General features: G+C 35.1%; 1 pseudogene; it reads right to left on the minus strand.

The window, feature by feature from the left end:
* Positions 1-15,767: 15,767 nt before the first annotated feature.
* LOC148939799 (uncharacterized) lies at positions 15,768-17,133 on the minus strand (annotated as a pseudogene).
* Between the last annotated feature and the right edge of the window lie 205 nt (positions 17,134-17,338).

Below are 17,338 nucleotides of genomic sequence, written 5' to 3' on the forward strand. Positions count from 1 at the left end.
AAATTAGTTAGAAAAAGAGCAAGCCTTACATTTAGATCAGCAACAGCTTTACGGGGGGTCGATGGCCCAAGACAACGCATTACGGTCTTGCATTGATGAAACAGCAGCATTATCGGGACCAGGGGACTGGCGTAGCGTGGCCCTGGATGGCCCAAGCAACGTATGGATCGATGAGCCCCTAGCATGATGGGGGCCAACGCCATGAGCTTGCGCAGGCAAGTCCATTGGTCCATTTACCAAAATTAATCCCTGGCCAAAGTTCCAATCCATGCCAAAGTTTCTGTCGATTTGGGGCAAAATGATAGCTTTTGTCGAGTAGTAAAATGCATTTATTTTGTCACGATAGGAATACATTAATATACCGATGATGAAAAGCGGCTTTAAGGGGGATGGGGTTTTACATGCTAATTTCATATGAGAAATAATATGAGCTGAAAAATGGATGTTCATCTTAATATGTGATGGGGAGAGGAGGAGGGGGAGGGGTTATTGTTTTGCTTTTGAAATAATAGTAATTTAGAAAGAGTCTTACTTCTCGATATTGAGACATATTCGCTTTCGCTTTTTTTATAAATGATCTGTCACTCTCTAAATTCAAAATGAGGCTGTTGCTAGACTCCCGTTCTATCTTCTATTTGTAGCACCCCGGGCATAACGGCATTGCATGAGGCTTCTATTTATAGTGCCCTTGGGACAAAGAAAGGATAATACAAAGGATCTGGCATCCTGGGTGTCTTCCAGAAATTCAATAGACGTTTAGACTCTACAACGGTTTTCCCTACACAAAATAGCTAAGAATTGTGACAAAAAAAATGGTCACTTGATATATAAGGAATATTAGGTTAATATAGGTTTTAAAGAGAATCTTAGGTTTTCTAAAGAGAAAGAAGGATTTTAAAGGTAAATGTAGGTTTTTTAAAAGTAAATGTATTTTTTTCAAATACTGAAGCAGGATTGTGTCATCCATATTACATAACATCCGAAAGTAAACGTCTGGTTGTCATGGGAATCCAGGGCAAGAGTTTACAATCCGGGGAGGGCATATGTTTAAAACCATCTAGGCCCCACTACTCACATATTCTAAACCTTGGATCCAGTGGCGCAATTTTTCCAAAATTCTGGGGGGGGGGGGCAAAGCTGGAAAAATTTTCCCAATCAAGTGAAAATAACAGTCAAAATTGAAAAATCAGCCATATAGTACCATAAAGGCAAAATTATACTAAAGAGAACTGACCCATTTCTGTGGATGCTTCAATTATGCAGGCTTATCTTAGTTTTGTAAAGATTTTTGAAGATTTTCATCAGATGGGGGAGAGGGGAAACTCAGGTCCTGGGGTTATTGTTGCTCCCCCCCTGCTCAATAGCAAATTGCACTCCTGCGTGGAGCTCTTATCCAAAAGCTAGCGTAATGCTTGCATTCAGCAACAAAAGCCCCGGTACCAAAACCACTGCTGCCTAGTGAATCAAATCAAGCGGCAAATTGAGCAGTGTTATAGACTTTATACTATAGTATCATATACAATACTATTCCATGATACTACAGTATTTAATATACAAAGTTATGTACTATAAGAGTTTCATACAGTCAAAAAGGGCGCATAACAGTAGTCAAAGTCAAAACTAGCAACACTAAAAACTACCTCGTCACACAAAAATGACGGTCCTGACTCTCCAGGTGCTTGGAGACAACTGACTAGCTACTGGTTCGTTAGGTAGGAACGTTCTCTACCGAATCTAGTCGGCGCGTGCACGCTCCGAAGTACAGTCGCAGCAGAAAAAAAATCAGTCCTATTCAAACAATTATCAGTATCAAACAATCAGTATCAAACAATTCAGCTCAAACTTCATACTTATAATCAAATTTATACAATTTTACTATTCTATAGACCAATTCCTGAAATTGTGTCCACTAAACAAATATTGAAACATTACAAGGCCATAATCCAAACAAAGTAGCAAAATTCTAGACAATTTGTCCATTTTGGAAAGTGTCCTTCAAATTTTCGGTCTTTGGACTGAACATTTATGGTCTGTTTTCAAAAAAGTCAATGATCATATTATAATTGATGCCATTTTTTAAATATATGCTATTATAAATTTCTCGTGTGATTATCACTAGGTTGAAAAATATTTAATTTCCTAAGTAGCCTAAGTTACGTGAGCTAAGTGAAAGTATATTTAATATAAAGTAAATTAAATGGGTTTTCCGTGCCAATGTGAACAGGACGAAAAACCTATGTGCATCCAGCCTTACTCACCAAGAAGTCTAAAATACATCAAAATTAATGACAAATTACAGGTTTACCACAGTAGAGTTTAATTATAAACACCCCATTCAGATGCGGTCTGATTTATTTCATTGGTTTAGGTTGCAATTTTTTAATTTTGTCCTTTTTTGAAAAGTAATTTTTACTTTTCTGATGGGGAGGCAGTATAATACGGGCATTTAAAACTTTTGGATACAACTTCTGGCCTAATTAAATCATGTTTTCTTTTTCTTATGAATGAGTATCTGTTCGAAATAAATGCTCCTGGCAGAGAAAGGCACTTTTTTGTCAAATAACTAAGAGAATTGCATTTTATGAGGTTTGACATCAGTGTTTTGTGACAACGCTGGTATATCGTGCAGGTTGTATAGAGCCTGCTAAGTGCTAAGCTACACTAACCCTACTTGTTGATCTATTCTATGTAAGTTACCATTATAATCCAACCCTCTAGTATAGAACATATAGGGGCTAAAATATAGCATAAAAGATTCCATAACTGACAAGGTGAACCTAGGCTACTTGATCCCTCGTTGTGTGATCTTTCCAAACAAATTAGGCCTATACCAACCAAGTCACTTGCAAATGCACCCACTTTCTCACCTTGCCTAGTGGATGCATGTGGCCCTAATAATTCATTTCTTCATTAAATTAATGCAGTCAAAGTTTCTAGGCTAGTTATTATAGCCTATAAAACAGTTTTGTTCTCAGTTTGCAATTCATATCCATAGGTGATTGCACATTTAAATTAACAAAATATTAGCCTAGCCTATTGATCTGGAATTGGGGCTATAATGTCAATCCTAAAAGGCAATGTGTTTTGGAAATAAATTTTGATGAATGGGTATAAAATTTGAGGTTGTTGTCAATTGGCCTGTTCTTTTACTCAACTTTGTGCTAAGGTCTTACATCTTGGCAAAAAACACTTAAAAGTGAAATCTTAGCAGTAAGATCTTACTTCTAATGCTATTTTTTTGCAAAGGTCTTTCATCATTCTGCTCTGATCAGCAGTCTAAAAACAATGATGAGTATCATCAAAGTTCTTGGATCATTGTTCTATGTGGAAGAAAAATGGTATGCTTCACACTTTTTTCTAACATCAGTGAGCTGTAAGATCTTAAAACAAAGATGAACAAAAAGAACAAAAATCTTTGCAGAAAGATCTTAGATATAATGGAGTACACTGGACTCGTCCACATTGCTAGCAAGTGCGATTTAAGGTAATTTAAGGTAATATAAGATCTTGGAGCAAAAGAAAAGCCCTAATAAGTTTTCAAAGATGTCTCTTACAGTTGTTTTTTCAAGTCTCTCTTGCAGGTTGATGCTCTAGCCTTCAGAAGGCGTAGGGGTATTAGCCCAAATACTGGTTGCAGGAATTCCTGTTTATAAAGTTTGACTTAATTATTTATCAGGGGCATATCTCCAGTATTCTTTTTTTTTGGGGGGGGGGGAAGAGGGGTCTATATCTTGATAGTCAAGGGGCATGGGACATATAATAATTTTTTTGTCCATGTTATTGGGGGGCAACTGCCCCTCCCCCCCCCCCCCAAACAACACTCCTGTTATTTATTGTAATTCTTATTTTTTTGCAAGCCATATTCATCCTTTTTTAGCCATATCCATTGTTTCCAGTTTTAGTCATTCTTTGACTTTATTTTTTCTTGTTTGGCTCAGTCTAGTTGTTTAACTTTCTTTTTATGTTTGTTTTTAATCTACACTTTTTTTGTTGTTGGTTTATAAAAGTAATCATCATGCCAATCTGGATTCACATTGTTTTGGATTTGGTGAACATCTCCTGAAACTTTTCAACTTCATTACTTTAGCTGTTTCTGAGATATTACAGATATACTTCATTTAAAGAAGCTCTGCAATTTTTTGCAGTAGGGAGAACCCATAAATTTGACAGCTATTTTTTGGTCAGTGGACCCTGTGAATTTCAACACCAATTATTTCTCATTTGTTTTACATGTTCAGTGAGGTTCTGATAGAGTCACCTATAGTTTGAAAGGGCCTGTTGCTGTCTGTTAAAAATTTCGAAAAGGTTACAACAAGGTATTTGCAAAGTAAATAAATTAATTTATAGAAGCCATCATCTATGTTTGAATTTGACTAAAGGAATATTCTTAATGCACCTGGTATTCCACTACATTAAAAAAGAATTTTTGTCACTTGGAACCTAGTTTCGAAAATGCAATATGTGTTGCCATTTTAATTTAATTTTATCAAGAAAAAGCTAATGTGACTAGAATTCAGATAAAATCAGATGAATCCTGATGCATTGGTGCTAATCTCAACTTTTTTTTTGCAACAAATAACCAATTAACAGCAGTTTGAACATTGCATACGTGAAAATTTGTTTGGAGCTACTTTCTTGTCGAAAACATGAAACTTACTGAAATAAATGTTTCTTTCTTATCTGGGTGTACTGGATATTGTGTCAACATTTTCTATTGTTGAAATACAGAGATGGCTCTCCAAGTCATGGCTAAACAGAGTTATTCCATTTCGTTGGGAAATTTTGACAAGGGTTCCAAAATTGTGCTGTTGAATCATTTGTACCTTTTCCCTACTCTTTTGAAATATAGTGATTAGTGCCATCACAATTGTTACTGTGCCCCCTCCCCTTATGGGACCTGATATTGCCCATGACTTTAGGGTAAAACCCTATATACTCAGGCAAATATTTTGATCAAGAGGTATTTTTTCCTAAACAGGGACAATAGGCTCCTAATCTTGGACTACTTTATGTGAATGACTATAGGTCTAGATAATTAGGAGTAGGCTAGTTGGGATTGGTTGACTATACAAATATATAAACAAATAGACAATAAACAAAATATTTGTGGTTCTAGTGGAGGTTTTCTTTGAATTGGCATTGTGAAACAACTGTTGATGAGAACTACATACAAAAAATAGTGCTAACCCACAAAATCAGCAAACTTTATGGTAAAATTCTGGTTGGAGCTACTTTTGTAGCTTTTGTAGCTAGAAATGGGTTAGGTTAGAAAAATGAAAATTTCAGGGATGGGTATACAGACAAATGAATGCCCCAAGAAAGTATTTTGAAGTACCTACCCTCACTCCCTCTCATTCTAGAGGCAGTGACTTTTAATGACCTGTAAAAATCTTTGTGTTATAAAACTAAAACCTTGCAAAAGAGATCTTCTTCTTAAATGAAGTAAAAGAAAACTGTTTTCAGCTCCACAACTTTGCTAAATTCCAATTATGAAAGGTTTTAAAGAACTGCAAATACATTTCTTAAATTTAGATAAAAACCCATTGATATGGCTTAAAATTTTACTCAAAGGCTGTTCTTTTGCTCATCATTGTGCTAAGATCTTAAACCTTTGATAAAATTCTATTTTAACTACTTTTTGCTATCTCAGAAAGGATTCAGGTTAGAAAATAAAACTTTTAGTGGTGCTTGTACACCACACAGTCAGGTGCTTCATTTAATAAGAACCTGTTTCTTTGATGATCAATCCCAATTATACATCACAAAATATTATGAAAATATGCTTTAGAAACAAATTTGGGCTATATATTTGCACATTAGGGGGGTTAACGTAAAGTATAACAGCCCTGCATGCAAAATCTGTTAGATATGATTATTCTGCATATTATGAAGTAAGAATTGTTTTCTAGCTTCAAACTGTCCAAATACTTTACCCCAACCCCCCAATGTGCAAATATATAGCCCAAATTATATGTTTCCCATATATTCTGTCACTTGTCTTTGTCTTGTCTCATGCTAAGCTGAAAGAAACTAACAAAGAAACCATTTTGTTCTTAAGTTTTAAAGTGTAAATTTGACTATTTGGTGTATAATGCACAAGTACCCTTTCAGAAATGTATCTACAGACCAAAGTTGGTCATGGGAAGGCATTTTGAAGTACCTACCTCAACTCTTTCTCCTTCTAGAGGGCACTGACTTTTGGAAATCTTTGTTTTGGAAAAGTCAAACCTTGCGGAATAGATCAATAAAACTGTTCAATAAAGTACAAAAAACTGTTTTAAGCTTCACAACTTTACTCAATCCCAATTTGTGAGGTTTCAAAGATCTGCAAATAGATTTCGTAAATTTAGAAAAACCCATTGTTATGGCATGAAGTTCTGCTCAATTACCAGGAATTGCATTTTCAAGACTAAAACCAGAGAAAAAGAAACTGAAAACAGAATTTAAGGCATAATCTTGTTTTGTATAAAATTCCAATAGGTATAATAGACCTATCAACTAGGCAAATTTCTAAGACCAAGAAATCGTAAAAGGGTTAACATAGAAGCTTGATAATCCTTCCCAAGGTTTGTTTTTGGCCCTGTATTCATTACTGAAAATTTCATTTTCATAACCTTACACATTTCCAAGATGGCAAAAACTAGACTATAATTTTACCACATCTTTTGACAAAGAACTTAAAAGTGAAAAATTAGTACTAAGATCTTACTTCTAATGGCATTCTTTTGCAAATGTCTTTTATCATTCTGTTCTGATCAGTAGTCTAAGAACAATGATGAGTATATCATCAAATTTTTTTTCATCATTGTTCTATTTGGCAGGGAAATTTGATTTTAACCAGAATGCTATAAATAACTATAGGCTATCTGCCTTATTTCTTACTCAAATTTATTTAAATTAAATCTTAACTCATAAATTCATTGACAAAATTATGTTCCAGTAAGCTCTTCTTCATACCTTTACCTATTTTATGACTTTCTATGACTTAACCTATTCTATGTCTTCCATGATGTAAAATAAAGTCATAATTTTATTTTATGACCTTCTAGTGCTAAAACTTAATTTTAAAAACAGCTGTTTAGAGTCAAGAAGGTGTTGCAACTATTTCCAATCAAGGGTTGCTTTGGTAGAAGTATAGTTGAGTAGCTTTTCACAAATTTGAATATGGATAGCCTATAGTATAAGGCAAGAATTGAAAAAAGGTCTACCAATAAATTTTTAGTTATAAGCAACTTCAAAGTATAATAATCACTGTGGTCATAAATGCATCATATCAAGCCCCTCCCCCGCACCTCCAATGGAAACAAACTCAGCTCTAAGTCACACATAAGTTTACTGATATTGTCTATTTTTCAAATGACTTTGTTAGTACAATTTTTTGATGTATCACTTATTTACCTATTGGTTTCTGCCCTAGTCCTACAGTGTTTCTTCTGAATATTTCTCACTTATTTCCCCATCCAATTTTTTTTAGACACTTGCCTTAGATCCTCCTGTGCTTCTAGTGGTGCTTAGGGTATCATGAAATTACTCTTGGTACTAATGTGTTATTCTGACCACACTCAAGAAGTGAAGTTAGGTTAATCCTAATGAAATATACCAAAATATGATGAAAATATAATACTTTAGCAAAAAAAATTATGGAAACTACAACAGAGAATTATGGAAAACAGGCTTCCCTGAACGTATTACTACCTAACATGACCAACTCTATACATTAAATATTTAATTAAAACATGCCTGCACAGTAATCTATCCCACTTATGCTAAGCTGATTATCTGAGGGTGCACACAGTATGTCTTCAGGCTTGGTACAGCCAGTACATCACCCAAGTTGGGTTGTAAAGTTGCACAAATATTCCAGGGGAGCCAAGTTTCATATGCATGGATGACATATCTCCATTTGCAGTATTTAATCACATTTCTGATTAACAGTTGCAATGTCAGTTCTCTTCCAGTCTTGTTTCTGGCCTACTGTGTTCAGTGGAGGTTAAAGATACAGTGCTAGCAAGTGTCTTCTAACTGCAGTATCTTGTCTCTAACCATTGGCTCAAGTACCATTTGTCTGAGCTGTAACATATAGAAAGGAAATGCTAATAGTAAAAAAATGTCCAATTTCCAAGTTATGAACAATACTTTTTATTTCTTTCTTCAAGTAATTTTCTATTACTTAAATGGCTATAGTTTGGTTAACTTCTAATCACCACTTTCTCATGGTAATTCCATTTAAGGAATAAAAGTTGCTTTCTGACAGTTAATTGTCATGTGGCATCAAGTCACAAAATATCTGGGGGAGGGAGGGGGGTGATAACCAGTTAGCCATGCCAAAATAGAAAATAGCTATGAAATATAAACAAGAAGGCATATTTCAAAGTCTAGGGAGGGGGGGCAATTGCCCCCTGCCCATAATTGGCACCCCTGTGGGACGCAAAAGATTTCTAAATGGTTTTGTTGAAATAAATTTATTGAACACAGTTAGTTTGTTCTGTTGTTATTTCAATATTCTGGTAAACTTTTTTGGATGTATGTCTGACAATTTATCAATATAACAAAAACTCATAGCCAAATTGTATCCCTTGAAAAATATCTCATTTGCAAAAAGTAGAGAATTTTATTTCCTCAAATGTTATTGTCTTTTTCTCTGCTATTCAGTGTAATATGTGGCTAATTTATAATACCATTTGAACATAACTCTAGATTTTGACAAGGATAATGAATTATGAATATAATATAATGTTGTTTTATAATATAATTATGCCTAATGTTGTTTTAAAGACTTATGAATATAATGTTGTTTATTATAATCATTTTATGACATATTGAGGTGGAGTATGGACTCACTGTAATTACATTTTTTTTGCATAGATACAGTTGTTAAAGAAGGTTACAAAAATCTATATCTAGGCTACATTTTTGCTGTTTCTGATAAAATTAGGATATTCCAATCAAGCACTAAATTTGCTTGTCTTCTGTTATGGAAGTGGATCAGTTTCAAAGTATTTTGTGTAAATTTTAATATATGATATTTCAGGTTGACAATTAAATTTAAACAAACACTCTCTCTGATGAATGTAAAGTGTGGAAAATAAATGAAAGTGATCATGTGCATGATCAAGTGATCATGTGCATGATCATGTGCAAGTGATCAGTCCTATTTATTAAGCTCTAGTTTTGTAAATAGTAAAATTGGGTATCGTACGGTAATTTTACAGACCCTCGTAAAATTAACAATTTACATATTTTACTGGTATTTCACGTATTTTATATATGACATATTTCACAGCCCCTTGTAGTTAACATTGTGCAAAACTACCCAAATGCTAGAAGAAACAGGTCTAGATATGATATTGTTATTTTACTAGTACTTATACGACTACTACTAGTACTGCTGCTGTTACGACTACTACTTCTGTTATGGAAGTGGATCAGTTTCAAAGTATTTTGTGTAAATTTTAATATATGATATTTCAGGTGGACAATTAAATTTAAACAAACACTCTTTCTGATGAATAGTGATCATGTGCATGTGGGCTTTCCATTAAAATAGTCCTATATATTAAGCTCTAGTTTTGTAAATAGTAAAATTGGGTATCGTACGGTAATTTTACAGACCCTTGTAAAATTAACAATTTACATATTTTACTGGTATTTCATGTATTTTATATATGACATATTTCACAGCCCCTTGTAGTTAACATTGTGCAAAACTACCCAAATGCTGGAAGAAACAGGTCTAGATATGATATTGTTATTTTACTGGTACTTATACGACTACTACTAGTACTGCTGCAACTAATACCACTAAGAATACCACAACTGAAAAAATAAAAAAAAATACTTCACAAACATTCCTTTTATTGACCAATAAAAAAACCCATATCAATTAAAAATAAACAGAAATTAATTTGAAAAAAAATTATTAAGAAAATAAGTTTTTCGAGAAAAGTAAAGAGTTACAAAGTAAGAAGTTTTAAAGAGTTAAGAGCTAAGACAAGCAGAAATAAATTTAAATAGTATGATTTTAAATAAATCTAAATAAATAATATTAGTAATTTAAATAGTATAAATTTAAATATTATAATTAAATAGTATAATTGATTACTATTATTAAATAAATAGTAGTTCAAGTGTAAAACAAACATACATCACTATCAATAAATAAGTGAAACCTAAATGGATAGATCAATAATTAGTAATGTTTGACTACAATGGCCACTACTTCCATGATTACTGCTGCAACAACTAGTACTATTGGGAGTGATGTTATTTCTAAGACTACTATTACAGTCGCTGCTAAAACTACTGCTACTATTACAGATAGGCCTTCTATGACTACTACCCTTTCTGCTGCGACTACTACCACTAAAATTACTACAACTGAGAAATATTAAAAAAATACTTCACAAATATTCCTTTTATTAACCAATAAAAAAAACTGTAATTAAAAATGAACAGAAATTAATTTGAAAAAAATAATTCAGAATGGAAGTTTTTAGAGAAAAGTAAAGAGTTACAGAGTAAAGAGTTATATTAAACCTAAGACGAACAGAACAACCTTTTTAGTCGTAGTGTATCTTTAGTCAGCTTGGCATTAATGTTTGGGAGTACTTCCTTCGTTTCCTTGTCTCCCTCCCTGTTATTCCAGTTCTGTTCCATTCTTCCATTTTTGAAACTCTTTATTGACAATTTTCAGCAACCTTGAAAAACGAGGATTAATTCGGTGATGTCACAAGTCAATGGGTGCTGAGTCTTTCCTTTATTTGAAACTGAAAAATAAAGAGCAACATTGAAACTTAAAACAAATAGAAATTATTCTGTATATGAGTGGAGTTGCCCCCTGCTCAACTTGTTGCCCTTTTTGCTAATTTCTTGTTAGATTTATAAGTCTTTTTATTCTATTTAAATGGCCCTTGTGTTTCAGTAATCCTTCTCAATCATCAATCGAATTGAAGGGGTTGTTGCCCCTTCAAGTCTTTAAAGACAGAGCCTCTTTTGTTCTTTAGCAAAGGGAAACGCATTTTGAACAGTTCCAAAAATTTGTAGTAGGGTATATGAACTACCAATAAGTCCTTTCACCCCTTTGATTTTCCAAAAAGTGTCATCAGATATATTGAAATCCATTGTCCTCAACTGTAACCAAGTCTTCTTATCAGTTAAAACATTTCAATCATCCCAATTAAACTTCTCAATTCTTTTGATGGGTTGTGGGAAGTACGGGCACTTGAGTCACCTTTCCCCAGCAGCTTAAGACCTACAGGCCGGACTGTACCAATACAGATCTTGATGCTCACTCCTGCTCTCTTCTACACTCTACAGAACAAATGATGAATAACCTCTTTCTTTTTAATGACTTCATTATGCAATAATAAGCACTAATCAATTAGACTCTTCTTTAAAATGTCAATAGATGCCTATTCATGTGGTAAGGTACAGGTGACACCACTTATTGGTGCAAAAATGGTGCTACACCACTTACTGGAGGGGAAAGCCCCGGCGGCGCCAAATATTATAATGGGATGCCCGACCAAAACGGTTCTGTAAATATAGGGTTTGTTAATACCCAATTTACAGTATACCCCCATGTCTATGTCTCAGGGTATTAATACCCAATATATGTCCCAGGGTATGATAATGTGATTGAACGGTCAAATGGCCAACTATAAGGCCAAGGGTACCCACTCTGGGTTACCACTAATATTTCTAACTATCGCCTTGGACTCCACCTAGGCTAAAAAGTCAAAGAGTATATAGTATAAAAAAGCCTACTGTATTCAAGACCACGCATATATCAGAACTGATCCACAAAATAATAACTTTTCCCCTAGACCGCTCAACCGCGTGTCTGCAGGGGCGGTGGGCGAATTTTTCCAGCCAACCCGAATGCTTACCAATTACCACCTTACTTCAAATGAATCGGCTTTATGCTGAAAGTAACTTTTAGCTATGGTGAATCATCCCTAACTGCGCAATTAAAATCTCGTGGTTTTTAACAACCTACGCAATTAAAGAAGGAAAAATGGTGCAGCCAAAATTAAAAGAAAATTAATAATTACTACCAAGAGGAAAAGGGAATAATTAAAGAACCCAAAGAAAAGAACAAGGAAGGACATTTATCTGAAACAAACCAGGACCAATGGTCCCAACACCTCCCTCCTAAGATAAATGGCCGCTACTCTGGTGGATTGGTTGAAAACTCAGACATGAAATAAATAACACAACTTCAAAATCACCAAACTTATATCTTCTGTTCTTTCTTCTTTTGCACCTCTCTACTGCAGCTAACCTTTGGCTTATGGCTTCACGACTATACCATCCCCTTGGCTTTGTTCCATTGCCATTCCGTATTTCTGTTTAACCAATCAAAGCTATTGTCTCTACAGCTCTATTCATCAAGCTTGGGATTTCAAAAAGGAAGAATCCACGAGATTTATGGAACTTAATCTTGCACAGCATGATAAATTATAAAAATTTCTCGCTCTCTTGAAATTTACACTTAGGAGAAGCGTAGAATAAAGTTCTGGCACATTCGACAATGCCAGCCATCATGAAAAATTGGCTGAACTAGCCTCTTAATTTCCATCAGTGGAAACAACCCCACATCTCAATTAAAATGTAAATTGCCTCTTGGTATAATTTGAAGTAATCCAAGGCCAAAAATACACAGGCCTCTGGGAACGATAGGGGTTCCGGGAAATGAAGTAAAAATCTGAGCGAACCTTGAATCGCTTTTTTCTGGATCCCGACCCCTAAAATAATCGAATGAAGGATAAGCATTGATACTAATTGAAGATGAAATTTGGATACTTGATATGGTTGGCCGGATATAATTGTCGCTTCCCATGAAGAGTAACAACTATGAATAGGGTTACTGGACAAAGGTTTGGGTGAAATGTGAAGTGACTGGGAGAGAGTATCCCCCAAGGATTCCAGATCAGAGAGGCAACATCTTGGTAAAGGGATCACAACTCGTCCGCCAGTTGTGCATTGAGGAAAAGGGCTATCTTTCATGACTTGCCGCAAGGGGTGTTCCCCAAGGGATTCATTCCCCTCATAAAGGATCAAAATCTCTTTTGAGTTGATAGTACTAATCTCAGATTCCTTCCCCAGTTTTTCCAATCAAACCCGAAATGCACTTCTCTTTTCATCTCTACTTTTCTCAAACCTTCCAATCGCGCACATTAAACCATCATTAAATCTGAATTGGACTCCAGCGCCCACTATCTTTGACTGCATTTATTTATTGTAGTTCCATTTTGCATCTTTTTTCTCTCCTTTAGTCTTCTTTACTTTTACTGCAGAAACAAATATTTCGTCTTAAAATGGGAACTGAACTCCGACAGTTGGTTTTTCATATTGCACTAAAATTTCTCAAACTTTACGAGGAAAAGCGCGTACAATAAATTTCGTCTCCTTTTTCTCTGGTACGATCAGTGCTTCATTTTGGCAACATTTTTCGGCGTCTCATACTCGTTAAAAGTGTTCTCAAGTTTTCCATTTTCTGGAAATTTTCCCGAAAAAGCGTGTCTTATTTTCAATATTCTGTGGTCTTCTTACTTCCGCATCCCATTTTTGTGGATTATCAACATTTCGAACACGGGTATCAAGCAGTTCGTTTTTCCGACCGGGGGGGGGGCAACCTCCCAATTTGTTTTATGGGCCGGTCCACCTCCCCCCGTAGTCAACGAAGTTGTGTCTTTTTCCGTCTTAGTGGAGTTTTGTAATTTTCCCACTGTTAAAGAAGTTGCTTTTAACGATAGGAAATTTCCGATATCCCCAATATCTCCTACTAAAACGTCCACTACTAGCGTTGGTGCTAAGCCTACTTTTATCGTTTTTCTTTGAATTGTACCGTCATTCTTTGTAATATCTGTTCCAACCCAAGCAGACGGGCATGGGTGCTTGTCTCCATGATAACACAATGTTGCAATCTTACTTTTATGGTCTATCTCCGTCTTTTTAATTAGATCCATTTGAAAAAAAGTTTGCTCACTCCCTGAGTCAGTTACTATTTCGGTAAATTTTCCGTTTAATTTTCCTTCTATTTTATGTGATCTCACAAACTCGTCAATGTTTCCTTTATAATGGGCTATAGCCCAATTTGTTCTCTTATGGGTTACTTTCTCCTCTCTATTATGGTAATTTATAGAAAAAGGTTCCGAGGAATCACATTTTACCGGGTTATCAACATTTTGAGTATAAAGCATTTCGTTTTTTCTACAGGGTGGCTTCGTCTCCCATTTTGTTATTTGGGCCAGTTTACCTCCCTCCGTAGTCAAGGAAGTAGCATGTTTTCCCGTAAAAGTGTTTAATGTTTGGTAATTATCATTTTCTTGCGATTGATCCGTAGACAAATTATTATGGCTATCCGACGGCCTATAAGTAACTTGTGATAGAACGTCACTTTGCGAATTTTCCCAATGAGTTTTCATTAGTCTGTCAGTTGTTTTTGCAACATCCTGGTAATATCTTTTATCGGCCTCCCTGCGGGCCTGTCTTTCTTCCTTTACATTTTCCTCAACTATCTTGTATAATTGAAAGGCGTATTCCTTTTGTAGCCTATTGTCTTTCTTAATTAATTAAAGAACCTTGCCAATAATTTCCACCTGAAGTTTGTTAACTCTCTTGTTTAACTCTTCTTAGGGTTGAAATTTTCTCTGAGTACTATTATGCAAGCCCCGTAAGCAATGTTTTCCTTTTCACCAGAGGGACGAACCCTATCCAATTCATCATATAGATCCTTAATAGTCTGCTGATGTTTAAGAACAGTCTATTAATCCTCCTTATCTCCTTCCATCTTTCCTCTTAAAATGTTAATATGACTCTGAATCATTTCAACAATTGCCGAGCGTTCTTTTTCGTTTTCCTTAACAGTTTTTTCATATATTTGCAATTTCTTTTTATCGGTCTCCGTAAGGATTTTGAAAGCAATATCCTCTGCCTTACTAGCTTCGTTGAATTCTACTAGTTTTCTCAAAATCTCCCTATGGCTATGATTAGTGCCTTTATACACGATTCTTGTTAGAAGATTTTGGTTGCCAAGTATCTTAGAACGATTATTTAATCTAGAGCTAGCGTTTTCATGGTTAGTTGGTCTCCATACATCCGGAAACCAGAAATTTTTCGGTTGATTTCTCTCAAAATCCTCCATATGGGCCTCTTCTCTTTTTGCTTTTTTCTTCGTTTGTTTTCTTCCATGTCTCTTTCTTTATTGGCTACTCTAGCCCTTTTGTCCTCTTTTCTATTCTTTCTAATTTTATCTTTCTCAGCCTGCATTTTTTCCTTATATTCTCGGTGCTCTCTCTCAAAGGCCTCCATATTAGCCTTTATATCTTTTTTCCTACTTTTTCTATGGGCTTCACTTGCTCTACTCGGTCTTGAGTTAATCTTATCTCTTAATTAGCCTAATTAGTCAATCCTGGCAAGTTCAACAATTGGCACACGCAAAAATTCTGGTACGCAATTCCTATTGTGAATTATTACCGCCGTGTAATGAGATTCAACTGCCAATCTGAATGCTTACCAATTACCACCTTACTTCAAATGAATCGGCTTTATGCCCCTTCTTTTACCCCCCGACGATTTAGACAAAACTTGTTATCTGAAAGTAACTTTTTAAAGTAACGCAATTAAAACCTCGTGGTTTTTAACAACCTACGCAATTAAAGAAGGAAAAATGGTGCAGCCAAAATTAAGAGAAAATTAATAATTACTGCCAAGGGGAAAAGGGAATAATTAAAGAACCCAAAGAAAAGAACAAGGAAGGACATTTATCTGAAACAAACCAGGACCAATGGTCCCAACAATGCCGTAGAAATCTTTTTACCTATGTGCAAAGGCAGGCTCAAATTCAGGATTGCAGTGTAGGTATTAGGAATATTTGCCATAAAGCATAGGCGTTGAAAAGAAATAGTTTCCACACTCAGTGGCTGACAATCAACTAAAATATGCTGGATTGTTTCATCCGTGGCAAAGCAGACCCGGCAAAGAGGGTAGAGATGTAGCTTCCAATTAAATAACAAACTATTGAGAGGAAGGGCACCTGATTTCAGACGGTAATATAGCACTGTATTTAGTCTGGACTGAAAAGGAGATAAAGTCAATTTACTTTGATTAACATTAGATCTTTGCCTAATAATATCATGTGAGTTGAGGTCGGAGAGAGGATCTGGATTTATTAAAGAAGCTTTGGTTGCCAGTAAATCAGCAGTATCATTATATTTGATACCTTTATGGCTTGGAAAATGTTGGAAATAAATCTGGTTGCCTCTAGCCGGGAGGTTCAGAATTCTATTAATTTTCAAGCAACAGTTTTGCCAATTGCCAGTCAGAAAGTCAAAGCATATTCTCCTCCACAATGCTATAATTTAAGAAAGTATTTAGAGCCAAGCAAATGGCACATAATTCAGCTGACAAAATAGAAGATCCCAAAGGAAGGGGTGAAAGAAGGTTAAGGTTCAGTGATGGGATATATACTGCTGCTCTAGCTCTCCCACCCTAAACGGATTCACCAGAATAGATTTTCTGTGATTAGGGTACAACTGTGAAATATGCTCAGCCAGAATAGTCTGAATATCATGATTGGGAATTTGGTTTTTATTTATTGGAATAAGTTCTGCTTGACAAATAGGTGTACTCATTTCCTACGGCCGAGTATCAGTAAAGGGGTACGCATACGGGGAATACTGACTCCAATTTGGGACCTAATATTGAAACTGATTTCAAGATGAATGGCCATTGGTTCAAGCTGCCTTCAACGCAAAGGTATGATTATACACAACATGCTTACTTCCATAAGCTTGAATTCGCGAGAAGTATTTCTTCCTTTGACTGGATGCTCTTTTACTTAGGGAAACACAACCAGACAGTTGTTTTAATTTAGACAGAGGAGTAAAGTGCCTCCAGAGAAATTCCAATAGTTAGATTTTGTAAAGATTCCAGGGTTTTAAATGCAGATGATGAACGAATTGAGAAGGATTGGATACCATATTCTAGATTATATCTGATGTATAATTTATAAAAATCCAAAATAACTTTTGGGTGGCATCCCCATTTACTTTCAGCAAGTCTCTTTAGAACAAAAAGTTTCCGAAAGATCATGGATTTCAAAGAATTAATATGTGCATGCCATAACATTTTAGAATCTATCCATACGCCAAGTAGCTTCACTGAGTTGCAATATGGAATATCACTAGAGGAAAATTGAAGAGAATTGGGAGGATCTCTTGAGCAAATAGCAAATATAAGGGCTTTGGTTTTACTAATTGAAATTGTAAAACCAAAAGCTGAAGAGTATCTCTGAACTAATTGAACATCCTGTTGAATAAGACTTTGAAGAATT

The sequence above is a fragment of the Artemia sp. Qi Xiang Cuo genome, chromosome 20 (assembly GCF_049724085.1).
Source record: "Artemia sp. Qi Xiang Cuo chromosome 20, ASM4972408v1, whole genome shotgun sequence".
NCBI lineage: Eukaryota > Metazoa > Arthropoda > Branchiopoda > Anostraca > Artemiidae > Artemia > Artemia sp. Qi Xiang Cuo.